At 51.8% G+C, this 10,201-nt stretch overlaps 1 long non-coding RNA gene across 1 annotated transcript; it reads right to left on the bottom strand.

Moving 5' to 3' along the window:
• Window positions 1-6,866: 6,866 nt before the first annotated feature.
• On the bottom strand, window positions 6,867-8,678 carry LOC134428886 (uncharacterized). The gene is made up of 2 exons (XR_010030495.1): window positions 8,561-8,678; window positions 6,867-7,323 (listed from the first exon to the last, which is right to left on the bottom strand). It is a non-coding gene; the product is annotated as an uncharacterized LOC134428886 (long non-coding RNA).
• Window positions 8,679-10,201: the final 1,523 nt, after the last annotated feature.

Here is a 10,201-nt window from a genome sequence, read left to right as displayed (position 1 = left end):
TGCTGGGAAGGCAGGATGCTGACCTTGGGAAAAGGTGGGGGAACAGCTTTGATGTGTCTGAGGAGGGGAATTTAGAGGCAGATCTGGGCTTTCCTTTCAGCTTTGGGGTAGTGGGGGCCGTGAATACCAGAAGGTATTAGGGAATTCCTTGTCCTGGCTTCTCCTCTCAGCTTCTAGTTAGAAGAGCTGCTCCCTTCTTCCCTCCCCAGTACTGGTGGCACTTCAGGGCTGCAAAAAAGCTGGCACTTCCCTGCCCCTCAGACCACTTCTGCACTTTGTTTTGCCAGGCACAAACACGTAGTACTGTTTGTAGTATTGTTTGTAGTACTGTTTTCAAACCCCCTGCAAAAGAGAAGCCTCCAGTATCCCCACCCTGCCACGGGACTTAAAAAAACAACCTTGCCAGGAAAAAATATTCCAGCCTGCCCGAGCCAGCCGAGGGGTTTAAAGTGAGAAAGGGTGAATATAAAGGAGGCACCAGGCGAGGCCTGAAACAACCCCGTTTTGTTCAGCAGCTGAAAGCAACCAAACCGACTTGGACGTGAATTTTCCTTTCTTTGGGTGCGATAGCTCGGAGGGGGAGGTGTTTTTCCAGCAGGAGCCGGGGGTGCTCGGGGCGGTGGCATCGCCTGGCAGGGGCACAGGGCACAAAGCGCGGCTGTGCTCGGTGCCAGCAGCGAGGTCGGGACCCGGCACCGGGACCTGCCCGGGCTTGCCGGGGGCAGCGGGGCTGAGGCGGGGCTGGGGCCGCTCCAGCTCCGAGATTCGCCCAGCACAGGGCAGGGATGGGCTGGGGACTGTGGGGATGGATGGAGATGAGAGATCTCTGCAGCCAGGGCTGGAACTTGGGGTTCATTGCAAAGGGCCTGGGTGCAGGGCCCTGCTGGGAGCTGCCAAACACAGCTCAGGGCAGGCCCAAAGAGGAAGAGAGAGAAGGCAAGAGCATGGTAAAGAGAGAATGAGAGAGTAAAAGAGAGGATCAGAGGGCAAGGTTCCTGTTACAGTACAATAAATCTTCTTCTGGTTGTGGAATTTGGGGTTCATTGCAAAGGGCCTGGGTGCAGGGCCCTGCTGGGAGCTGCCAGCCACAGCTCAGAGCAGGCCTGAGAGGAGAGAGGGGGAGAGAGGAGGAGAGGGTGAGAGAGTAAAAGTGTAAGAGAGTAAAAGGGTAAGAGAGTGAGGTTGTCCTTACAATACAATAAATCTTCTTCTGTGTTGAATATTCTAATTCTTACAAACCAGTCTAGTACAAGATACAAATCCTACAGCATTTACATACAGCCTATAAGAATCATTACATTACCATACTGGGTTACATTTTAAACCCTAAAAACTCCTCTTTGAGCCCCTTCTGCCAAGATGTAGGGTCTGCTCTGACCTTGGACCTGCCTGCAAGAGAGGGCATTGTATCCCCCCCATCAAAAGGGGATTACCTTCAGCTGGCCACACCATTGTTTTCCAGTTGTTCAGTAACTGAGGTATCTCAAAGCTTGCTTTCATTTCAATCTTGCTTATAGTTTCTATATTCTCAAAATCTTTTGCCAAGCAATCATATTTATAAGGCTTTCCTGTTTCATCTTCCCCAACAGGGGACCCCGAGCTGGGAGTGTCCCCCTGCTGCAAGCAATGAACCAGAGCACTCCAGGGCTGGCTGCATTTTGGGGCATCCACCAGCACCCAGCAAAGGGGGTCTGAGAAGAACCCAGCTCCAAAAAGTCTCTGCAAGCTCAGTTCGCTGTCCTAGTGAGGTCCTTCCCCAGCTGGTTATTAGGCACATGGCAATGATTCCTTTATTATTTATCTCTGCTATTTCCCCAGCCGTCCCCTCATCCATCATCCCTCCCTGATGGGCAAACATTGACACCTCAAACCAATCTCCCGTTCACAGAGGGAGAAAAAAATATACACATAAGCCCTTCTTTTCTCTCCCTTTCTTGCCGTGTCTTTCTTTTCCCTCCATTGAGTGTGGGGCTGGCATGGAGCCATTCTGGCAACAGTCGGCTTTCACTTGCTAATCATCCTAAATATTGAAAATCAACCCTAGAATAAACAGCTCAAAGATTGGGGCCATCTCTGCTCTGTTTGGAAATGCTAATCTCGCTGCCTTTTGTTTTCCTTGTGTGGATTTGGTGCCTTGAATTTGGAGGAGGTCACAGCTCATGGGTTCTCTCTTCATCCCCAGATTTCTAAAAATTTTTTCCCCTCTCATCGTAAAAAAATTCAGCCCATTTTAACATCCTGGGCTGGGATGGTTGGAGTGGTGAGGGGGGAGAAGGGGGAACAGGATGGAGGAGGGTAGGGAATGGACTCGCCTTGCATAGCAATGAATGAACCTCCAAAGTTTGGGGAAAAACCAGGTTCCCAAACATGGATGTGAAACCCCTTGGGAACCACACTCGGACAGGGAGATCTGCTTGGGACAGCAGCTCCCTGGTGGGGATGGGGTTGGCATTGGGGCAGTCTGGCACTCACACAAGGCTTGGGGACAGCTCAGGGACTCCCTGCCCTGTGATGCTGATTTTTGTGGTGTTTTACGCCTGATGGGCTGGAGGTGCCCTAGCAAACTGCAGACAGGCTGTGCTGAGCCCACAGCTGGGATGGATCAGGCTGGATGTGAGCACCTCTGTGTGGGCTGCATTGGGTGAGCTGGCTTTGAGAACAGACAGGGGGGCAAAGCCCCTGCCCTGCTCTCCCAGCAGTGACCTTGCACCTGCAGCACTCACACAGCCAGGATCACTCTCAGCACCCTCATGGGGAAACTGAGGCAGGGCTGATGTGGCTCAGAACCTGATTCTCTCGGCAGGTCTGCAGCTATTTCAGCGCTGCCCTTGTGCGGTGTGTGGGGCTCTGCACCCTCCGGCATGGGGAGCACAGCCAGCAGGATCCCCTCGGGTGCCCGTGGCCCTCTGTGCCCCCAGGGAGCCCGGGACGGGTCAGTGCCCGTTGCCAGTGGCTGTTCCCGGCTGGCACAATGTCCCGGCAGGCCGGGGCTTGCCCTGCACAGGGTAGGGGGGAGTGCCCCGGCCACAATGCGTAAGAGCCGCCACATGGATGCGCTCGGCTGCCCCTTCCTCCTCCTCCTCCTCCTCATCCTCAGCCCCACCGCCCTCCTGATGCATGCCCCAGCAGGGCTCCTGCTCCTCCAGCCCAGCTCATGGGGGGCATGGGGGGCACAGCCAGCCCCCGGTGCAGGGGCTGAGCTGCCGGAGCCGTGCCAGCCTCGCCTCCTCCTTTGGGGAGCCACGTCATGCCAAGGGTGAAACTTGGCCGGTTTGCAAACAAGCGCCGGGGCCACGGGGATTTCTTTACAAAGGCTGTTTTTCCAGGTGATTTATTTCATTTATTTCCAGGTTTGGAGTGTTAGGACCGTCCCATGTCTTGAGGTTGTGGGGGTTTTTTTCACTGCCATCATGACAGTGAGAAAATGGCTTTAGAAATCCAAAGCAAACACATTCCTTTGGTGCCTGACTCCTTGGGATGGGTCTTACACCCCTCAAAACGGGTGGAAGAGGAGCAGGCTGCAGGCTGTGGACACCCTGGACACGGCTCTCCTGTGGGTGCTGCTGTGGGCAGAGCCAAGTGTTTGGGGAATGGCCCAGTTCAGAGCAATGAGGGACAAATATTGGGGGGTTACAGATGGGACCAGCCAGGATAAGCAGCAGCCGGAGTGGATCCTTTGGGATGCTCCTGTCCTGTGCACAGGGACCACTGGGCTGGAGGCTGGCACAGGCAGCAGGAGGGCTTAGGGCATTACGAGAGGCGGGTGTTGACCTAGAAATTGCAAAGAATTTGGCCTGGCACCGTGCTGGTGGGCACTGTGCCAGCCTGGCAGCCAAGGGAAGCACGGCTCTGCTCTGAAATGTTGCTCCTTTCCCCCATGCCTGGCTGGGAGAGGTGACTCTGCCTGCCCCAGGAGCTCTGGGAGCATTTGGGGCTCACTGCTGTCTTCACTCCCACCAGAGGCATCAGGTTTTGCTCCTTTGGGGAGCCCATGCTCCCTCCTAGTGTGGGGTCAGTGCCAATTCTCAGCTGGGGAATGGGAGGGAGCAGCCTGGCAAGTGCTGGGGGGAGTAATGCTCCATCCTGGCAGCTTTTGGTTACGAGACACATTAACAGGCAGGAATGTGCAAACATCCAAAGGTCGGAGCTGTGCAGGGCGGCAGTGGTGGCTGCAGTCCCTGGGAGTGCAGCAGATAGAGGCAGGACCCCCTTGTCCTGCTTCAGGCAGGCAGGGATGGCTGAGGAGAGTCCCCTCTGCACGGGGCTCATTGGACCTGCACCCCTCAGCAGACCCCAAGGCTCAGTGGCAGCTCTTTGCCATCCCTGAGTGGATTCCTGCCGAGGGGATGGGGCCAGCTGCAGCCCAGCACAGCCTCTCCATTCCTGTCATATGGGGGATGTGTGCCCAGCACCAACCCACATGGCAAACACCCCCCTTCCTTCCCCAGCAACGTGGCATAGGAAGAAAATGAGCATCATCCCCCAGGCTGGCCCCCAGCTCACAAAACTCGGTGCCCTGGAGATGCCCTGTCCCAGACCAAGGTTTCTGCTACGTGCACACACATCCCACCATCCCAAACTCCGCTGGGAATCTCCAGGGAGGCTCTGCCAGGTGCTGGGTGACACCTTGCTGGCCCCCCGTATGTGGCAGCTCCTTGGTGGCCCGAGGGGCTTGCCCAGAGCAGGGGGTCTCTGTCCTGCTCCCCTCACTCTGGCAGAGCACTGAGTAAACAGTGACGAGGGGAACCTCGTTAATCCTGGGCTTTCATTTACAAAAAGCCATTTAGAGCTGGCTCTGCAGGCAGTTATCAGAGCACAGGGGAGGTTTTCCCAGCAGGACCTTAATTCCCTCTGCAAATAAAGCCAGAGGGAAGGAGAGCACAGCTTGGGTCTGTGATAGTTGAAAGCTTGGAGGGGCTTCTGGGGCCAGCCTTGGAGGGGCTGATTGCCTTGAGCTCCCTCCTGCAAGGAGCAGGGAGGGCTCTTGAGGGATTTCCCTGCTAGGCTCTGTGTCAGGGCAGTTCCAGCCGTGCCACATCCTGCCCTGGAGCAGCAGCACTGGCATGGCCCTGCTCAGGGACACACGGAAATGGCTGGGAAGCTGCTGGAGCCCAAGGGGACGTGGTTTTCCAGGAGCAGTGCACATCCCTGTGGCACAAGGCAGAGCTCTGGACCCTGCAGGTCAGGATCAAAGCGAAGTCAGAAGGGCTCAGGCGTTACCAGGGAGGCAAAATCCTGTGCTGGATTTGGTTCTTGTCTCATCCCTTCAAGTTCATGGGCACGTAACAGCCAAGGGAACGTGCCTAGGTACATCCTGTACCCTGCCTGTGCACTCCCCATACCCTGCCTGTGCCCATGCCATACCTGTGCCCATCCCATACCCTGCCTGTGCACTCCCCATACCCTGCCTGTGCCCACCCCATACCCTGCCTGTGCCCATCCCATACCTGTGCCCACCCCATACCCTGCCTGTGCACTCCCCATACCCTGCCTGTGCCCATCCCATACCCTGCCTGTGCACACCCCACACCCTGCCTGTGCACTCCCCATACCCTGCCTGTGCCCACCCCATACCCTGCCTGTGCCCATCCCATACCCTGCCTGTGCCCATCCCATACCCTGCCTGTGCCCATCCCATACCCTGCCTGTGCCCACCCCATACCCTCCCTGTGCTCATCCCATACCCTCCCTGTGCTCATCCCATACCCTCCCTGTGCCCATCCCATACCCTCCCTGTGCACACCCCATTCCCTCCCTGTGCACACCCCATACCCTGCCTGTGCCCACCCCATACCCTGCCTGTGCCCACCCCATACCCTGCCTGTGCCCACCCCATACCCTGCCTGTGCCCATCCCATACCCTGCCTGTGCCCACCCCATACCCTGCCTGTGCCCACCCCATACCCTGCCTGTGCCCATCCCATACCCTGCCTGTGCCCACCCCATACCCTGCCTGTGCACTCCCCATACCCTGCCTGTGCCCATCCCATACCCTGCCTGTGCCCATCCCATTCCCTCCCTGTGCACACCCCATACCCTGCCTGTGCACTCCCCATACCCTGCCTGTGCCCATCCCATACCCTGCCTGTGCCCACCCCATACCCTGCCTGTGCCCATCCCATACCCTGCCTGTGCCCACCCCATACCCTGCATCCCCAGCATCCTCTCCTCACTGTCCTCTCTTGCAGGAGCAGGATTAACCCTGCCAATGGGAAGCAAGAGCAGGCACAATTCTTTGTGTTTTTTTTTCAATAAAATAGTTTATTATTTATAAAAACAGCACTATATTTTAATGCAGAACTGTTCCTGGCATGAGCAGTACCAAGGCACAAGGCAGGGGACAGAAAGTCCCTGCTTTAAGAGCTACTTTTAATCGAATTTCTGCAAATCTTGTCAAGATCACACTTTTGTGCAATGACCTTTGCCACCATAAATGAAATCAGTGGACATAGGGGAATATCTGGGTCTGTTCAGCAATTCACTGCCAAGCCCTGAGCAGGCAAAGCAAAACCCCTCTGTGCCTCAGTTTCCCCCCGGCTAATCATGCTCCCTTTTCTTTCCAGTGGCATTTTGGGAGGCCAACGCCCTGAACACCTTGTCCTCGGCCAGAGGGACTGTCACGTCCCCGCCAGCAGGTGCCACTTCCTCATGCCTGCGGTGGTGCAAGCTCGCGTTGCTGAACAACGGAGGAGCGGGGCCGTGGCTCGAACCCCGCAGCCTCCACACCCCGCGCCCGCCGGGCTCCCATCCCAGCCGGGTTCCAGGAATTCGGAGCGCTGGAACCAGTTTTGTTCAGCGAATGCACTAAAAGGGACTCATTAACTCCCTCGTTACTGTTATGAGTAAGAAGCTTGACTAGGCCAATATTCAAGCAGCAATCAATTTATTATTTAATGTGGTAAAGTATGAGCAATACAGCGCTGGGTGCAGTGGGGGAAGTTTTCCCTCCAACTGCACACCGATAATTGATGGTTACAGGTATTTATAGGGGCACTCATCAGTTTTTTTTTCAGCAGTTTCTATTTCCAATCTTTTACTCATCAGCAATTTTCATTCCAAATCATTACATCACAATTCTGTACACGATTGTGATTTTAATTTCTCAGGATGTATCTCAAAGGAGTATCCCCAGATGGTGGTGGTCCAGTTTCTGAAAGAAGAAAGACGACTCCCATCTGATGGGGTCCAGCTCCCCAGATGTGTGTCCACCTTTTAATTGCAGAGACTCTAAATCTCATTACAGTGATGTCCAGCTTCCCTTTGGTCGAAACCATAAACCCTTGAGGTGATGTTCATCTTCCTTTCTCAAGCTGTTTTTCTCTGCTTCAATAAGGCGTGAGATAAACATATTTCCTTTATATATATTCCAAAGCTATAGTTTCAAGGATACAAGTAATATTCTAACATTATACTTCAAAAGGTTATTATTGCAGAACTCTTTATGGATTAAATGCAGACAAAAAGCAACCTCTTTAACACCTTAATTCCAATGTTCCTAAATCAACCAGGGTTAATTGCAAACAAAAGATAGGTTCAAAGGCCTTTTTCCATGCTTTATTTTCCTCAGTAATTATTAGAATTCACAGCTCTCCCATTGTTGGGGTCCACACATTTCACACATTTCACATTCACAAATACACACATCACCTGTTTGTACCTGACACGAAACACAGCTTTGCATCTCACATTACCACTGCACTGAGGATGCGACCCTTAGTTAGGCACTGTATTGGTTTTGGTTTGCTAATTTGAGGTTTTCTTAATTTTGAGATTTTTTTTGCGTAATGTAGTATTGAGTGTGATGGGTTTAGTGTTGGTTAAATCACCAATGTACTCGTTTTCTGTTGTGGGATTAGGAGAAAGGTAAAGTAGGTTTAAAACTTTAAAAGGGTATAAAGAAGAATTTATTAATAGTAACTAAAAGAAAGCGTAATAAGAATTAGGACAAAACCTTTAGAATACTTCTCTCTACAATAGATATAGATAATAGATATAGATATATACAATCTATATAGAAGTATATATATATACTTCTATACAATAGAAGTGTATATATATATACTTCTATATAGAGTATATATATATAAACTCTCTATAAATACTTCTATAGTATATATATACTTCTATACTTCTACTCTATATATATATAGAGAGAATATATATACATACTCTCTATATATATACACATATATATACTTCTATAGTGTATATATATATATACTTCTACGCAATAGTATACAATATACTCTATTGTATACTTCTATACAATAGAATATATATATAGATTTAATTTTTTTTACTGATAATGCAAAGGAATAAAACTTAAAATTTTAGTCAGTTTATCACTTAAAACTTAAAATTTTAATCAGTTTATCACTTCTAAAATAGTATTTTTTAGTTCACTTAGGGAGAGATGTCCTTGTTAATGTTATGGAGATTTCTTTACAAGAAAAAAATAGTTTTTTGTTGCTCTCGATTTCTTTATGAATAGCTGTTCTTTGGGGAAATCTGTAATTGTGAAGTCTTTCGTGTTTCCTACAAAGCTGGCTGTATTTCCCACCTTGTGTGCCCGTGCTGATAATGCAAATCCCAAATCCCTTCTGCGGCGGGTAAAGCGCGGCTTTGCGGGGGAAGCCGGAGGTGACTCAGCATTCCAGCCCGGCCGGGGCCGCGTCCCGGGCACGCAGCGCTGAACCGCGGGGAGGAACCGCCGGCGGGAACCGGAGCGGGAACGGAGCGGGAGCGGGGCGGGAACCGAGCGGGATTGTCCCGGCATTGTCCCGGCATTGTCCCGGCATGGTCCCGGGATGGTCCCGGAGCCGCCGCTCCGCGCCCCGCTGGGGAACAGCCCGCCCGACCTGCGCCCACACCCCCGTGAGCTTTGCCTTCTTTAGAACACGCTCTGATGCCTTGTGAAACTGGCCTAGAGCAGAGGCTGGACAGAGCTGAAGAATAGATAGGGATTTATTAAGATCCACCTTGGTCAGCACCAGAGCCCAGCCAGGGCTGCACCCAAGATGAGCCAAAATGGTCCCAAAATGCACGACCGGGCACGGGGTCTCTCACTGTGATCAATTCTGCTCCATTTGCATCTTGGAGTTAATCTTGGGTCCTCCATACTCTGGTCTCTCTCCTCTCCCACATCAAATGCAAATCCTCCTCTGAGGCTTCTGGCTGCATTAATTTTGGTTTTTGTCCAATTCCAGCTTTAGCCCATGCAGTCCCATCCTTCTTGTTTTCCTCTCTTCAGCCCACGGTGTTTGTGCTCCTGGGCCTGAGATTTGGATCATTTGTCCTTGGTGCCCAGCTGGAGCAGGAATTGTTTTGTCTCCCTACTCTGTGAAGAGAGCTCACCATCCCCTGATATGAAACTTAGACCTACACACTAAAGCAGAATAGAATCTGGAAAATATAAAACCTAAAACCTGAGGCATCAGCTCAAACTGCTGCATTTCTACCCTTTCTTTTTCCTTTTACCTAAAATAACCCCTGTGACTCTTTCCGTTTGACCAGCCATTCTTTTGGGTTTTGTTTCTTTTTTTTCTTTTTCTGCTGCTTCCTCTTGCATGTGGTGCTGCACAGGGTCCAGCGGTTTTTACACAATGCTGTGCATTTATTTCTGTACATTCATTCTCTCCTTATCACCCCACACAGCTGGCATGTGAGGTGGGTGCATCTATCCCACTTTGCTCTGAGGGTCTGTTGCTCCACAAAGGGTGAGGGAGCCTTTTTGGTGGTTTTTCAGGAAATAACAGCATTACTGGGCAAAACACACACAACTGCTCCCCAAGGGAGGTTCCTTCTGGCTCTGGCTGCCCTTTGAATGAAGGGGTGAGTGCTGGCAGAAAGAGCATGGAATGCTGTAAAGAAAAGTGTGGATCTGCTGTTCTTGGAGAAAGATCTTTGCCAATCACACCAGCCCAGTGTGGGAAAGCACAGAAGGTGCTGGGTGCTGAGCCTGGACAGGGATTTTCTCTCTTATACCCTCAAATCCCCTTTATCAGGTATCCCCACAAAACACAGGGAAAAATCAGAGCCAGAGCTTGGGCACATCCAGGGGCAGCAGGACAGGGTGGGTTGTGAAATCCATTGTTGAATAAAAAAAGAGCTTTTCTCTGGAGCCCAGGGAGGTTTGACAAGGGGAAGATGGATGGGCACACCTCAGTCCCTGGGCATGGCAGGAGTCTTGGAGAAGAGCAGG

This window comes from Melospiza melodia, chromosome 24, assembly GCF_035770615.1.
Source record: "Melospiza melodia melodia isolate bMelMel2 chromosome 24, bMelMel2.pri, whole genome shotgun sequence".
NCBI lineage: Eukaryota > Metazoa > Chordata > Aves > Passeriformes > Passerellidae > Melospiza > Melospiza melodia.
The sequence above is the reverse complement of the archived record's forward strand: the minus strand, read 5'-3'. Positions and strand labels throughout refer to the sequence as shown.